The following is a 16,665-nucleotide window of genomic DNA, read 5'->3' as shown; positions in this document are numbered from 1 at the left end:
GGATTTTCAACTTGAATCTTTAATAACTATATGTTTGTTTTGCTACTGTTGTTGTTATTTCGGTCATGCTCGTGGATCGGTGATTACCGTCATGCTATATTTTCTTGCACTCTATTATCATGTTAGTATCACTTTCATATTGGTCATGCTTGAGAGCAGTACATGTTGGGTTGGTCATGTTCTTCGGTGCGTGACTGATGTTGGTTACCGAGTACCATTGATATGCATTGTTCCTTACTGTTAGTTGGTTAAGTGTTTACTCGGTAATGTTATTGATGTGTTCTTGCATGGTATTTATTGTTGATGCTAGTGGTCATGTTATGCTATGAGTAGTGTTGTACTTGTGATATTCATGCTCGTCATTATGCCATGCTCAGTTGGATATGATTCATTGTTGATATGGTTGTCGCAACCCATGCTTATATCATGCTCATGCATTGTAATTGCATCATGTTATTTTATCACGGCTCAGCATATTGTATTCAAGTTTAACCAGATTAAATTGAACTTGAACAACTGTTGGCTAAGTCATGGTGCCACCATATCGAACTAGCCAGTGCAACCACGCTTGCCTTTATGGGAAGGTCCTAACTGGGTCTATTGTCATGCCTCTTGCCGGTGCCTCCAACGAGGGAAGGTTATGGGCGTGCGCTACCCTGATCAAGTAGGCAGATAGAAGCCTTGTGTGTCCGTTGTTGTTGTTATATCTGGATTGTCCCTGTTTGGGACCGTTTTACCACGATGGTGGCTGTTTTGCCACGACGGTGGCCGTTGGTGCCTTTGGTAGGCACGGGGCCACCCATGACCTAGCCCAGAGGGGAGTTGGTCGGAGTGGCCGGGAGAGTGTCATGGCAGTAGGACGGTTTTGTCGGAACGCCGTTGGTCCACCCGAATGGGAGTGCGAGGTCATGGGTTTCGTGGTGTGGGTACATTGTACTAACCTCTGCAGAGTGTATATTAAATCTATCGATAGCCATTCCCGCGGATAAGGGCCCAATTCGTGTCGGTTCCACTATGGGTAATAATAATAATGTGCTTAATAACAACCACAGTTCGATGAGGAGATAAGTTGGTTATGTGATCCATGAATGATCACCGTTTGGTTATGAGGTAACCCATTGAGCCCAGAGTGGTTCCGTTTGTGTTCCGTGAATGATCACCGTTTGGTTATGAGGTAACCCGTTGAACCAAGAGTGGTTCCATTCGTGATCATGAGATGATCACCGTGGTATCGAGGATATCGAGTTGTTGGATATTCGTGATGTTGTGCGAGAATCGTGGGTAAAGATCAAGCTCCTTGTGGTCATTTAATGATTACTACAGTATTGATTATACCAAGCTTGATTTGATTCTGAGATGATCGTGTGATGTTCGAGGTTGGTAAGTGATGCTTGTGCTGGTTACGAGGTAACCAGAGCAGAATAAATGGTGCATATAGTGTCATAATGTTGCATGCTAGTATCGTCAGATTTATATGTTCATGCCATGCTCATATTGTTCCAGCTGTATCATGTTCATGTGGTTCATGCCATGTTATTTTGATGATCTCATGATAAATTCCTGCTTAATCTATAATTGCCATGCTGTTATTTGTCTTGAATGCTTCTGGTTATTGTGAGCCTGCAAGTACATTCAATGTACTGACCTGGCGTGTCATGCCAGTTTGCAGGTCATGCCGGATTTGATTGCTTGCTTGTCGTGGTTTCCGTTCATGCGAGCTAGGATAAGCGTTCCAGCCAGAGTCCCTGTGGAGTGGAGTTTACCATCGTCATCGTTGTTCCACTGCCAGTAGTTTTTCCGCTGCTTCGAGTTGTTCTGCTGCTTGAATAGAGCAACTGAGGATGGTGTAGTGTCGCCGTGCCGATGTTACTCATTGTAATATCGAAGACCTTGTATTCATATTCGTGTAATAATAGAAAGCTAGTTTGTTCTATGCTAAGCAGTGTCGTATTCAAGAAGACTTCTCCTTGATCTCTGGGCTAGAATACGGGGTGTTCTGGTTTCTCTGAGCCGGGGTGCCACATCGCTTGGTATCAGAGCAGGTCTGGCTGTAGGAACGCCCTAGTCGGCGAGAGCGGTAGAAACCGGTAGTTTAAAGTCTGGCGTGTTTATTGCTTTTGGTTGTTGCATTTGTTTGTTGCATAGCATGCATATAGCCTTAGTATTCGTTGCTAACGGTTTATCTGGTGAGTGTAGCTGGCATTGGTTCGGATCCACTACAGCTCAGCCTTTGCATTTCTCCAAATTTCTTTTCTTGCTCGTTCTTCGGTGTTTGATGTCATTTCTGTCCCAGCAGAGTGATGCCAAGTGATCCCGACACTGTTTGCAAAAGTGGTGCTCAGGTATCTCGCCGATATCCTCCTTTCAGCCCCGCCTATCATTTCGGTGATGGACATGCTTCTATCTTGAATCGCTCTTCATTTTGTCACATTGGCAACCCTTAATGATCTTAGTTATCAAGAAAGGGCAATGTCAACAGCCTCAGTTTTTCCCCGCTATCCTATTTCTTGGACGAGTACGGATTTCTTTTCCATCCACTTGATAATAATGTGGTTGCGACCTTCGTGTCCCACTACATGATTACGGAGTACGTCCTCACCTTCGAGCTAGTCCGGGTTGCTACCTGGCTAAGCTAGAACTTGTTGTAGCGCTGTTTACACCAATTCTTCCACACATTTATTCGTCCTCATGCACACCGTCACAGCATGCTAGATCGTAGAACCGGAGACCCCGCGAGATTTGTGTGCATAAGTAGGCATGCATATTGTGTGACTAGCAGTAATATGTGACATTGATTGTGTGTGAATTGATTGTTGTTGTGTGCTTTTGTTTAGTTGAGTTTTCTTTTGCTTCTTTCTTTTGGGCCCTGGTGTTACATTATTTTTTCCCTATAAAGAGTTGCTCATCAACCAACGCCGGACTCAAAGAAGCAACAAGGAGTTTAAAAATTTGGAAAATCAGCTAAACAGAATGGAATTCTCAGTCGTCTGCAGTAAAATGAGAAATATCTGATCTTGAGGTTGATAATCAATTTTGCATTAGTGTGCACTCCTCACAACAGTACGGATAACTCAAGTCTACATCAGTACAAAACCCTCAGAATAGTAATGATCAAGTCAGCAGCAAGACAAGTCAGGTACAAGAGCAATAGTATATGTTCAGTCAAAGGTATGGATCATATACAAAATTTTGGCTCAACAATGCATGATGCTTTAGATATATTATCATCTGAAATAAAGTCAGAAGGTTATATGCTCAAGGAAGACAGTCAAACAAATTTTCACATGCAAATAATCAGCCACCGAATATTATGGGTGTGTGTGTGGATTTCAGTCTGCATATCATAGTATGAAGCTTTGGATGTAAGAAACTCAGTATTCTTTCACATGCTATCGGAAGAAATTTATGATGCAAGGCTCCTTGATTTTCCTCAGCCTGATATGTGCACAATTTCCGGTCCAAGATACCCGGTCTTTCTCAGTAAGATACCTCAGTAAAAGCTTCTGATAGACTGAAATGAATTTTTCTCAACAAGCAAACCCGAGGAGAAGCTTCTCAAGTATGGAACTCAGGCTTCTCCAGCACAATAATCGGGTCAAGCTTCTCGTGCAAGCTATTGAGCCTTCTTTTGCACGCTACCCAGACTAAAGCATCAAGCAGAGGCTAACGAGTCTTCCTCAGCAAGCTACTCGGATGGCTTCTCTCGTAAGCCACTCAGTTCACATCAATACCACAGTATTGCACCGTCCTCGGAGATTATGCGGTGAGTCAGCAATAGATGGCAGTACATTTCAAGGATCAGTTTTGCAATAATTTTGTCAGGAGCACAAATCAGTCAAAACATATGTCTACCTCAAGGATCAAGTGGTTGGTTGCATATGATTCTTACACATATGGTGAGCATGCATCCCCAATCATATCAGTCACTCATACGAGATACAGCAAGGATCCAGCAGATATGCCTAAGGAAAGTAAAATCCCACAACCTCACGAGTTAGGCAAAGGAAAATAGGCAGAGATACATCTCATGAATAATAAGGATCTACAAGATCTGGGGATGACATCACAGAATCAACAGTCTTGACAATGGTCATCAAGGTCATTATTCCCACAACTGACAAGGAGATGTCCTAAAACCTTGTCACCTTCTTGTATGATTGCCCTCAGCAATGAGCTCCGTACAGCTACAAACCCTAGTATACGTCATATGTGTGCGGACCGAGGTTAGAAAACAGGCACAAGGTATAATATCAAAAATATTGCACTAATCACGTCCCTGTTCATACGAAGGATCAAGGATAGGTGTGGCCAAGTTATTTCGTAAGGTATCCAAACAAAGAAAATCATGACCGTTAAAGGGTGAGACCGACAGCAAAGGTATGATGATTTTTGCATGACCATCAGGGTCCGGATACCCAAATCTGTTAGAGGCCGTAATTCCATATGGATCCACAAAGGTATACTCTCAGGGGCCTACTCTATTTTACAAGGACCTCATATCCGCTGACCCGCTGGGAATGGTTAATATGGAAAATGCAAATAAGGTATACCGACAAAATGAGAAAGTCAAAAGCTGAACAATCAGCTCAGACCCGGTATACTCACCAACGGAATCAAGTACACGGTCAGTCTGTCAGGAAAAAGCAATGTATGTTAGCCCCTGTCAGGCCAGTCTCAACATGTAAATATTTGAGGTATGACACAGCTATAACTCCATACCCCGCTATATTGCTCATAAAAAAGCAGTTGAATCTTTGGTACATATCTCATGCTCGAGCCAAAAGGAATCAATCAAAATAAATTAGTACCACTTATGAGCAGTCAGAGCCCGTCAGAAGATGGCCATGATTCTGGACATTTATGGAAACCAGAATGTCTGCATTTATTTAAAGCAACACTATGACAGAAGTAAAAATGTTTTCATGACCAAAAGAAAATTTATGCTCAGATCTGTTGGATATCACCACAGGTATGGAGAATCAACGTAAGTTAAAAAAGAGTTGGTATATGAGCAAAGACCCATCAGAATCTGGGGAAAGGTGAAGCAAGCCACCCCAAAGCAAGGTAAGTTAATCATCCGAAATTCTTGGGGGAACAATAAATAAAGGAAAAGGATACCCGAGCTGGAAACGGTGTACTCAAGTCATACTTGTTCCCTAAGCAACCAAATCTTGAGGACGAGATTTCTTTAAGGGGGAAGGTTTGTAACAGCCTGGTTTTTGGCCCTTTTCTTTTTACCTTTTGATTTATTGGTTTTTGCTCTGTTTTTCTTTTTGGAGTGGTTTTGTGGCCTTATCACCTGGGAAATCATCCTCATTCCCCCACTCAAGTGGCTCATCATTCTCCAACCCTTGCCAAGATCATGTCACTTCACTCCATGACCAAACACTAATTTCTTTTTCGAGGGAAAATTCCTTTTCCTACTAAAGGAATAACCCTATCTTCCCTAGGTTGTGAAGCAACCTATATTTCTGTCCATCCAAAAATTCCCAAATAATTCTCATAATTCCTTTGGGTCATATGCTGCTCAAATGTGCCCAAACTTTCCTGTCCTAGCCCAAGAATAGTTCCCCAATAATTATTCTTCCTTTATGTCTAGAGTGGAACTTTGTGAAGGAAGTGTCATTTATCTTATCTTGTTTTCTCCCAAACTTGTTGGGCATTCTTTTATGTCCAAATAATTGCCGCATGCCAAAATTAAACTTTATTTTCCTAGCCAATCTTCCTCAGTGATTTTTCAAAGTTTCTGTCAAACAGAAGCCACTGTGAAGGAAGTACTAGCTAGGAGAATCCAAATGAGTTCAAATTTTGCATGCCTCTTATTGTGCTCATATTATCGCCCTCCTCCAAATTTCATCCCCATCCAATCATCTATGTGAGCACAGGATCACATCTTTGCCTCTATTAATATTTTCAGGTTGTGAAGGAAGTATAATTTATATTGCTTCAAAAATCCTGATAAATTACCAGATCATGCTCCTATACCAATAACATCTCTCCACCTAATTTGGGATCATTTCATTGAGCCATTTTGTCACCAAAATTATTCCAAGATTCTGGTTAGTAAAGATAGCTATGAAGGACAAATGTGAGCTCAAGTTGATGCTCCATGTGAGTGCATCATCCAAATCTTATTTCTGGACCAAAAATGCAGTTGTGAAGCAACTATATTCATTACTGGTCCAAATCTTCTCAAAGTTACCACGATGAAAGTCCTTCTTACCCTAAACCTCGAAGACAACTCCATTGCTCCCAATCTCCTTCCTGTTGATCAGCAGTTCACGACCAAGTTTACTGCAGTAAATTTCAGAGGATGATTACCATTTAACCAGAGCTGTTTTCATCGATCTACCACCGCACTTGAAGCCTCCCCTAGAAGAACTTACGACTAGACAACATGCTAAAGCCCATCTCCCCCGCTACATGCCAGTGCACGCGGTGACCGCGTTAATGGCATCACAGTGCAAGCGCTCTGTGTGCAGTGGCCGCGTCCAGTGGCCGTTTGTGCTTTGGCACCTCCTCCTCTCGTCGCCTTCGCGCGCGTGACCATGTCAATTGTCTTCCTCTCATCGTCGCCGTTCCCCTGGACCCCTCTCCCCCTCCGTCTGTTTCCTCAACGACGCTCTCCGCTGCACGCCCACGGGAGCACAGTGCACCGACCGTCGTCTTCCTCCTCGTCTCTTCCTACCTCCGCTTCCTTTGGCCTCCTCCTCTCTGTGAGCTCTCCCCCGTGCCTCCCTCGTCTCCTACCTCCGAGCTCATGCATGTGCACACGCGTCCGCGCTACCGGACACGTATCCATGGCGACGCCAGCTCGGCCTCCTTGCCCCGCGCCTATTTAAGGCCTCCCCGACCCCATCTCTCCTCACCACCAGCCTCGCCTCGCTCCTCTAGTCATCCCTAGTGCCTTGCCCGAGCTCGAGCCGCTCTCCTCGACCCCCATTGCCGCCATGGACGCCGCCTATGCTCCACTCTGATTCCGGTGATCCCGAGCTCCTCCCTCACTTCCACCACCACCAGAGGCATCCACATCCACACTAGATCCACTCCAACACTCCGCGTCCTCCTCCGGTGGCCTCTCACGAGGAGTTCTTCGACAGCCGAAGCCCCTGTCCACCGGCATCGAGCCTGTCGTTGTCTCGGGTTATCCCACCGGTCGTGGATGGGATCTTTGGTTGCGCCGTTGCACTCTGAATCCATCCATAGCCCGAGCATCGCCGGAGATGCCCTGTAGCGTCGGCAATCACTGTCGGGGCGGGCCTGTCCCCTCGGCCATGAGCTCCCCGAGTGGGAGGTTGAAGGCAGTCAGGACGGCAGGCCCCCTCCCCGCGGACCCCACCTGTCAGTGCCTCAAGCCCGGCCCCGCCACCGCCACGCTGGATAAGTGGAGACGTATTCCAGGGAGTATGCCTTCACTTATCGAAAGTGCATTCTGCTTCTTCTTCTGGCAATAATATGCTTTCCGTTCTGGAAAACATATTGTCAGAAAAGGTGTATTCTGTTTTTCCCGCTGAGGGCCTGTTTGTGATGATTTTATTATAGATAGGTCCCTTGTAGAATAACCCTTATATCTTTTTACTCCCAACTCCAAATAAGGTGATTCCAAAGCCCACTTCTTCCTTTTGTCGATCCCGCTCTGTTGGTATCATTTTCACCATGTGTTAACATACTGAAAATGACCATTTTACCCTGGCACTTAATCAGCCCCCTTTGTGAGAGAAATGTTTCTCGGGAGATTCTTTTCGCGAGCTTCTCGCACTTCTTCCTGGTGATTTCTTCCACCCCAGGCAAGCCACAACCACCATTTGCATGATAGCCATGCAGTAGCATGGGATTTCAACTTGAATCTTCAATAACTATATGTTTGTTTTGCTACTACTGTCGTTATTTCGGTCATGCTAGTGGATCGGTGATTACCGTCATGCTATATTTTCGTACACTCTGTTATCATGTTAGTATTACTTTCATATTGGTCATGCTTGATAGAAGTACATGTTGGGTTGGTCATGTTCTTCGATGCATGACTGACGTTGGTTACCGAGTACCGTTGATATGCATTGTTCCTTGCTGTTAGTTGGTTAAGTGTTTACTCGGTAATGTTATTCATGTGTTCTTGCATGGTATTTACTGTTGATGCTAGTGGTCATGTTATGCTATGAGTAGTGTTATACTTGTGATATTCATGCTCGTCATTATGCAATGCTCATTTGGATATGATTCATTGTTGATATGGCTGTCGCACCCCATGCTTATATCATGCTCATGCATTGTAATTGCATCATGTTATTTTATCATGGTTCCAGCCAGAGTCCCTGCGGAGTGGAGTTCACCACCGTCGTCGTTGTTCCGCCGCTAGTAGTTTTTCCGCTACTTCGAGTTGTTCTGCTTCTTGCATGGAGCAACTGAGGATGGCGTAGTGTCGTCATGCCGATGTTATTCATTCTAATATCAGAGACCTTGTATTCATATTTGTGTGATAATAGAAAGTTGGTTTGTTCTATGCTAAGCAGTGTCGTATTCCAGAAGACTTCTCCTCGATCTCTGGGCTGGAATACGAGGCATTCCGGTTTCTCTGAGCCGGGGTGCCACAGATATTAAGTCTTTCAGGTGTGGTTGAATTGACAACTCAACTGCTAATACTTGAGAATATGCTTTGGCTACCCTTGTGTCGAATCAATAAATTTTGGTTGAATACTCTACCCTCGAAAACTGTTATGACCGCCTATACTTGTGGGTTATCAAGACTGTTTTCTGGTGCCATAGCCGGGGAGAATAGCTCTATTATTTGAGTCACTTGGGATTTATATATGTTGATCACTATGAGGAACTTGAAAGATGAAAGAACCAAGATTTTTCCCTCAACTACTAGGGGAGGTAAGGAACTGATATCTAGCTCTGCACTTGATTCACCTTCTGTTATGAGTAAATTTGTGACACCTACACCTGTTATTGATTCTGATATGTCGCATATTAGTGATGATGCCACTTTTGCTATGCATGATGCTTATGATGAAACTACTTCTATGCTTGATAATACTGTGCCATTAGGTGAATTTCTTGATGAACAACTTGCTAGGGTTAGAGAAAATGAAATTATTGAAACAGATAATATTGATGAAAGTGATGATGAAGATTCTCCCCCTAGATATGAATTGCCTGATGTGCCCGAGGGTTATGTTATGGATGAAGAAACTACTAGAGACTTTTTGCTTGCAAAGATAGATATGATCTTAAGAAACTGTTAGCTAAGCTGAAAGAAAAGTCTTTGAATGCTAGAATGAAATATGACCCTGCTTTTGCTACTTCACCTATCTGTATTTATGATAAGGATTATGATTTCTCTGTCGATCCTGAGTTAATTACTTTGGTTGAATCTGATCCTTTTTATGGCTATGAATCTGAAACTGTTGTGGCACATCTTACTAAATGGAATGATATAGCCACCCTATTCACTCATGAGGAAAAAATTCGTTAGTACTATATCCTTAAGTTATTTCCGTTCTCATCAAAGGGTGATGCTAAAACATGGTTTAATTCTCTTGCTCCTGGTTGTGTGCGTAGTCCCCGGGATATGATTTATTAATTCTCTGCTAAATATTTCCCGGCTCATAAGAAACAAGTTGTCTTAAGGGAAATATATAATTTTGTGCAAATTGAAGAAGAGAGTCTCCCACAAGCTTGGGGGAGGCTTCTCCGATTACTTAATGCTTTGCCTGATCATCCTCTCAAGAAAAATGAAATACTTGATATCTTTTATAATGGACTAACTGATGCTTCCAGAGACCACCTGGATAGTTGTGCTGGTCGTGTTTTCAGGGAAAGAACTGTTAAGCAAGCCGAATTGCTATTGAATAATATATTGAGTAATGATAATGATTGGACACTTCCTGAACCAACTCCTAAGCCAACTTCGAAAAAAGGGGTATTCTATTTCTCAGTCCTGAAGATATGCAAAAGGCAAAGAAATCTATGAAAGAAAAGGGTATTAAAGCTGAAGATGTTAAGAATTTACCACCTATTGAAGAAATAGATGGTCTTAATAACCCGACACGGGTAGTAACGGTAAATTCTCTCTATAGATTTGATGAAGGTGATATTCCTTGTAATAAGTCTGCTAGCCAATGCTTGGATGAGTTTGATAATTTTATTGCTAAGAAAACTTCAATGCTTATTTTGGTAGACAATTGAAACGTAATGCTTATATGGTTGAACACTTGAGTGATTATATGTCTAGAGTTAAAAAGGTGACCTTAAACTTATTAGTAAACATGCTTCTATGGTAGAACAAGTGCTTAAAGCACAAGATCATTTGCTTAATGAATTAAATAATAAGAAAAGTGATAATGTTGTTAGAGTTATGACTAGAGGGGGTAAAATGACTCAGGAACCTTTGTATCCCAAGGGCTACCCTAAGAGAGTTGATCAAGATTCTCAGAGAACTAATGTTGATGCACCTAGTCCTTCTAAGAAGAAGAAAAAGAAAAATGATAGGACTTTGCATGCTTCTAGTGAACCTGTTGTTGACACACTTGAGAATCCCAATGATATTTCTATTTCTCATGCTGAAACACAATCTGGTAATGAACATGAACCTAGTGATAATGATGATGTTCATGTTGATGCTCAACCTAGCAATAACAATGATGTAGAGATTGAACCTGTTGTTGATCTTGATAACCCACAATCAAAGAACCAACGTTATGATAAGAGAGACTTCGTTGCTAGGAAGCATGGTAAAGAAAGAGAACCATGGGTTCAGAAACCCATGCCTTTTCCTCCTAAACCATCCAAGAAAAAGGATGATGAGGATTTTGAGCGCTTTGCTGAAATGACTAGACCTATCTTTTGCGTATGCGTTTGACTGATATGCTTAAAATGAATCCTTATGCTAAGTATATGAAAGATATTGTTACAAATAAAAGAAAGATACCGAAAGCTGAAATTTCCACCATGCTCCATTAAAATAAACTATGTTAAAACTGATTTATGTGATCTTGGAGCCGGTGTTAGTGTTCTGTCTCTCTCTTTATATCGTAGACTTGATTTGAATAAGTTGACACCTACTGAAATATTTTTGCAAATGGCCGATAAATCAACTGCTATACCTGTCGGTATCTATGAGGAATTGCCTGTTGTGGTTGCAAACGTTACTATTTTAATGGACTTTCTTATTCTTGATATTCCCGAGGAGGATAGTATGTCGATTATCCTTGGTAGACCCTTTTTGAATACTGCAGGGGCTGTTATTTATTGCAACAAAGGCAATGTCACTTTTCATATTAATGGTAATGAGCATACGGTACACTTTCCGAGGAAACAACCTCAAGTCCACAGTATCAATTCTATTGGAAAAATTTCAACGATTACAATTGGAGGTTTTGAATTCCCTCTTCCTACTGTCAAGAAGAAATATGATACTCTTATTGTTGGGACATGAATATCCCCATTGAGGTAACCTAGTGTTATTAGAAAATTCTCCGGTTTCATGTTATTCAGAAAGAGTTTGTCAACAAGACTTGATCAACCTTGTTAGTGGATTCCTTTTGATGAGCACGAGATGAATGAAGTTAGAAAGCACAACTCTCTGTACCCTCCTTTTACTTTCTGTTATTTAGATTAAATAAAGCAAAAATAGTATTTTCTGTCTGTTTTCTGAATTATGCTTGCAATAAAAATACAAAATAAAAGTTCTCCAAATGTCCTGAAAATGAAATATGATTTTTTGTAGAATATTTAAGAATTTCTAGCACTAAGAACACACTAGGGAGGCCCACCATTTGGCCACGAGGGCACAGGGCGTGCCCACCCCCTGGGGCACGCCCCTGCCTCATGGGCCCCACGTGGACCCCCTCCACTTACTCCAGCACCCACTCACTTTGTCTTCCTCCAGAAAAAATCCTCCCATAGCTCAAACCCGTGTTCTAGCTCATCTTGCTGCCATTTTCGATCTCTTTGCTCAAAGCTTCATTCACAAAACTGTTTTGGGGGATTTTTCTTCGGTATGTGACTCCTCCAATGGTCCAGTGAGTTTTTGTTCTAATGCTTTATTTATTGCAAATTTCTGCTGCTGAGGTGAACCTGTTCTTGAGCTTGCATGTCAAATTTATATGGTCCAAATTAGTTTTAATGCATGATATAGCCTCTAGGCACTTGTCGGAGTAGTTTCTATCAATCTTGTTGAGTTTGGTTCACATTTATTTTGAGTTACTAAAATTTCAGAAATTTTTCAGAGAAAGAAAAATGCATAGGAAAATGTACCAAGGTGGTTCCTCAAGGAAGCAAGAACCAAGGCTCGCGATACGTGAGCCGGGCGATGAACCACCAAGGAAAGCTCAAGTGCGGCCTTGTGAATGGCCGTCAGAGGAGTTTATGGTCCTGGCAGGCATCAAGGATGAATTTGACGCCTATGTGTGTAATGCTGATCTTGAGGACTTCGTTTCAGATAAGTGTCTACAGTACCACTACCTAACTGATTCCTTTGTGAGGAGCTTTAAATTTACATCCTCGCGCAATTCTCACACTGTTTTGTTTGATCTTTATGATACACTATAGGAAACAGGTAATTTGCCGTCTGTGAACAACAGACGGCAAAGACCTAAATCTAGACGGCAAAGATTTTGCCGTCAGGAAGCAGACGGCAAAGATAAGTCAGCAAAAAATATTTTGCCGTCAGCTTTTCATCAGGAAGACGGCAAAATCTTTGTCGTCGGCCAACTACAAATTTGCTGGTTGCCGTGAAAATACCATACGACAAAGAATGTGGTGTTTGCCGTCGGTCAAAACATTTGTTTTGCCGTCATCCGGACTAACCCACAGACAGCAAAGATAGTTTTTTATTTTTTTAAAGAAAAATGACGCCAGTCAAAGTGTTCAGAGGTCGGCTGCCGCTTCGGTGAGCTCGAGAAGAAGGGAAGCAGAGAGGAGGGCAGCTGCTGCTTCGGTGGTCGCCGGAGTTTCCAACTTCGGCAACCGCTGCCTCGGCCGGAGGAGGAGGCTGGGGAGGCTCAGGCGCGACGGGGTCCGGTGAGGGGCGGCCACGGCGCGTATCGGCGAGGGGCGTCCACGGCAGGGTTCGGCGAGTGATGGCCGCGGCATAGTCTGGAGAGGGGCGGAGAGGAGGTTGACAACATCAGGAGCTTGTTGGCTTCGCCTCCGGACCCGCACCTGAAGCCGTCATCGTCGCCGGCCGCCGCTGCTCTAGGGGTGCTGCTTCTCCGGCGGTGCCGCTGCTACTCCCACGGCGCTGAATGGAGAGAGGGAGACAAAGGAGATGGTAGAAAGAGAGGGAGGAGGGGAGATGCATGGCGGGGTCCGGCAAGGGGCGTCAACGGGGATCCGACGAGGGGCGGCAGCGTGGGAGTCCGGCGAGGCAGTGGCGTGGGAGTAAAAGATATCGAGGAGTGGGTTGGGCTGTACGTGCACGTGGGTCGTGGGGTTGGTTGGGGCTAGCTGGTGCATGCGATGCGTGGTGGGGGCTGCTGCCCCGCCACGTCATCGATCCAGGGGATGTTGGTTCCAGCCAATAGGAACATAGCAAAACATTTGTGTTTGTTTAGCCTATTAATGTTAAGCAAATACACATGTTAAAATATAGTAAAATTTCCCAGATTTGTTCCACACCTTCTAGGACTTGTGAAGTTGCACCACACCAAATTTCATATCATTTAGACCTTGTTTACATTTTCAAAAAGATTAAAAAGTCTATACAGTTAACCATGGGCTGTGTTTTCTCTTTGTCGTCTGCGTTTTTCTTTTACAGACGGCAACGAGCTCACTTTGTCGTCTGTAAAACAAAAACATAGACGGCAAAGATTTTGCCATCTGCGTTTTTTAATAGACGGTAATGCAAGCTCTTTGTCGTTTGTAAGAAAAATCACAGACGGCAAAGATACTTTGCCACCTGTGTTTTCTTCTACAGACGGCAAAGTGACCTCTTTGCCGTCTGTAAAAGAAAACACAGACGGCAAATTATCTTTGCCGTCAGTCATTCTTTGCCGTCTGCAGCTGTCGGCAAAGTTGGTCTTTGTCGTCTACCCCGACGAAATGCTGACGGCAAAGAGCAGTACAGACGACAAATCTTCTATTTTCTGTAGTGATAAATTATATACCATGGACCTAGAAGATTTTAATACTGCTTGTAAGCTCCCGCAGTGGGGCAATGTTAGTGAACCTCACAAATCTGAATATAAAGACTTTCTTGCTAGTATCACTGTGGGGGAATATAGGGAAATCACACAAGCTACCATAGGGAGCATTCATTTCCCTTCCATACATTATTTTGCTCTCTTTATAGGTAGATGCATTAACGGTAAAGATGAGGCTTGCCACATGTGCGTTCCAGATCTTAGTATCCTCAAGAGTGCGGTATTAGGTGATAAACAATATAACTTAGGGGCCATTGTTGCACGAAGGTTGCATCTTAACGGTACAAGTGGAGATTTGTTTGGTGGAATTTATGCAACTCATGTAGCTAATTATCTTGGTGTACCATACATGGAAATGATATGGAGTTGACTCCTGCTTATCTAGATTATAGTGTTATGGTTCGCCATCAATCTCTTGAGAGGAATGAGTAGTTCCTCCAGTACTGACTAATCTTTGACAGACAGCGCACTGTCCATGTTGCCCTCCCTGCTCCTACTTTCTTTAACTTTCAGGCAAAAAGGAGATATGTTATAACCAGGGAGGAGGTGAACGAGTATGAGAGGAGGACGGAGGCAGCTCGCCTCCAAGTTGCAGCTCTTCAGGCAGTAGCTGCTGCATCTCAGTACAACCCCAACTACGACTTTGGATATCTGCTAGGCCAGAAGTGGCCATAGACCAACTTAGGGGGAGTACATATTTCTCATCGACATTACATTCATGTTCACACACTCATTCTTGTTGTCGGTGCTCATACTTTTTCATTGTACTATCCATGCTAGTTTATTTTCTTTTCTAAGCCTTCTTCTTGTGTGTTTGAAAAACCTTAAGAAAAACAAAAAAAATTAGTTGTAGCTTTTAGCTAGTTTACTTTCCATGCATGTAGTAGTACTAATTAAAAGAAAACCCAAAAATATTTCTCGTTCTTCTTTTGCTTGTTGGGAGCTTTCTTGTGTAAATAGTTTTATTTCCTTTCTTATTCTTTGGGTCGAGAGGAGAAGACCATGATGAAAATGTTGAGTGGCTCTTATATGCATCCCATATAACCTTGTCTTCTTCCTTGTATAAAATGCTTGCAGATTCCAGCTTAGTCCAATGCACGTGCACTATTATTATTATGCACACCGTTCGGTCATGCGAGTGAAAGGCAATAATGACGATATATGATGGACTGGATGAGATGAGAGAAGCTGGTATGAACTCAACCTATCTTGTTTTTGTAAATATGATTAGTTCATCATTCCTAATTCAGCCTATTATGAATGAAACATGTTTGCAATGACAATTAAAGATTATAGTTGCCCATGCCATGCTAAATTATCTAGGAGTTTATAATGGTTTACCTTGCATGCCAACATGCTATTAAAATGGTTGTGATGTGGTATGATAGGGTGGTATCCTCCTTTGAATGATTCGAGTGGCTTGACTTGGCACATGTTCACACCTGTAGTTGAAACGAAATCAACGTAGCCTCCATGATATTTATGTTGACGGTGATTTATATCCTACTCATGCTTGCACTCATTGTTGCTTAATCTTAATGCATGTTCATGACTGTTGTCAATCTCTAGTTGGTCGCTTCCCAGTCTCTTTCTAGCCTTCACTTGTACTAAGCGGGAATACTGCTTGTGCATCCACTTCCATAAACCCCAAAGTTATTCCATATGAGTCCACCATACCTTCCTATATATTCGGTATTTACCTGCCGTTCCAAGTAAATTTGTATGTGCCAAACTCTAAACCTTCAAATGAAATCCCGTTTTATACGCTCGAATAGCTCATGTATCAACTACGACTGTTTATATCGTCCATGCTAGGTGGGTTATTCTCACGATGAGTGGACTCCGCTCATCATTCACAAGAAAATGGCCGGTAACCGGGATGCCCAGTCCCATGCTCAAATCAAATCAAAATAATTGCAAACAAAACTCCCTCGGGATTGTTGTTAGTTGGATGGCACCCTTTGTTTCGGACAGGCCAGGATTGATGTTTGTTGGTGGTGGGGGAGTATAAACATTACCATTCTGTTTGGGAACCGCCTATAATGTGTGTAGAATGGAAGATATCGAGATCTCCTGGTTGTTATGCTGACAATGAAAGTATGCCACTCAAAATATTATTTATCTCTATTTCAAAACTCGAGCTGTGGCACCTTTGCAAATCCCTGCTTCCCTCTGCCAATGGCCTATCTATTTACTTTTATGTTGAGTCATCATCCTCTTATTAAAAAGCACCAGTTGGAGAGCATCGCTTTCATTCGCATGCATTGCTATTAATTTACATTGAGTATGAATGTGACTGGATCTCTTTTACCATGAATTATCATGTCTAGTCAGTCCTTGATCTTTATGGGTGCTCTGCATTTATGTTTTGCGGTCTCAGAAAGGCCTAGCGAGATAACATCTTGTTATATCATGTTATGATTGTTTTGAGAAAGTGTTGTCATCCAAGATTTATTATTATTGCTCGCTAGTTGATTATGCCATTGATATGAGTAAACATGAGACATAAATGTTATTGTGA

Source organism: Triticum aestivum, chromosome 7A (assembly GCF_018294505.1).
Source record: "Triticum aestivum cultivar Chinese Spring chromosome 7A, IWGSC CS RefSeq v2.1, whole genome shotgun sequence".
Lineage (NCBI taxonomy): Eukaryota > Viridiplantae > Streptophyta > Magnoliopsida > Poales > Poaceae > Triticum > Triticum aestivum.
This window is presented reverse-complemented; position numbering follows the sequence as displayed.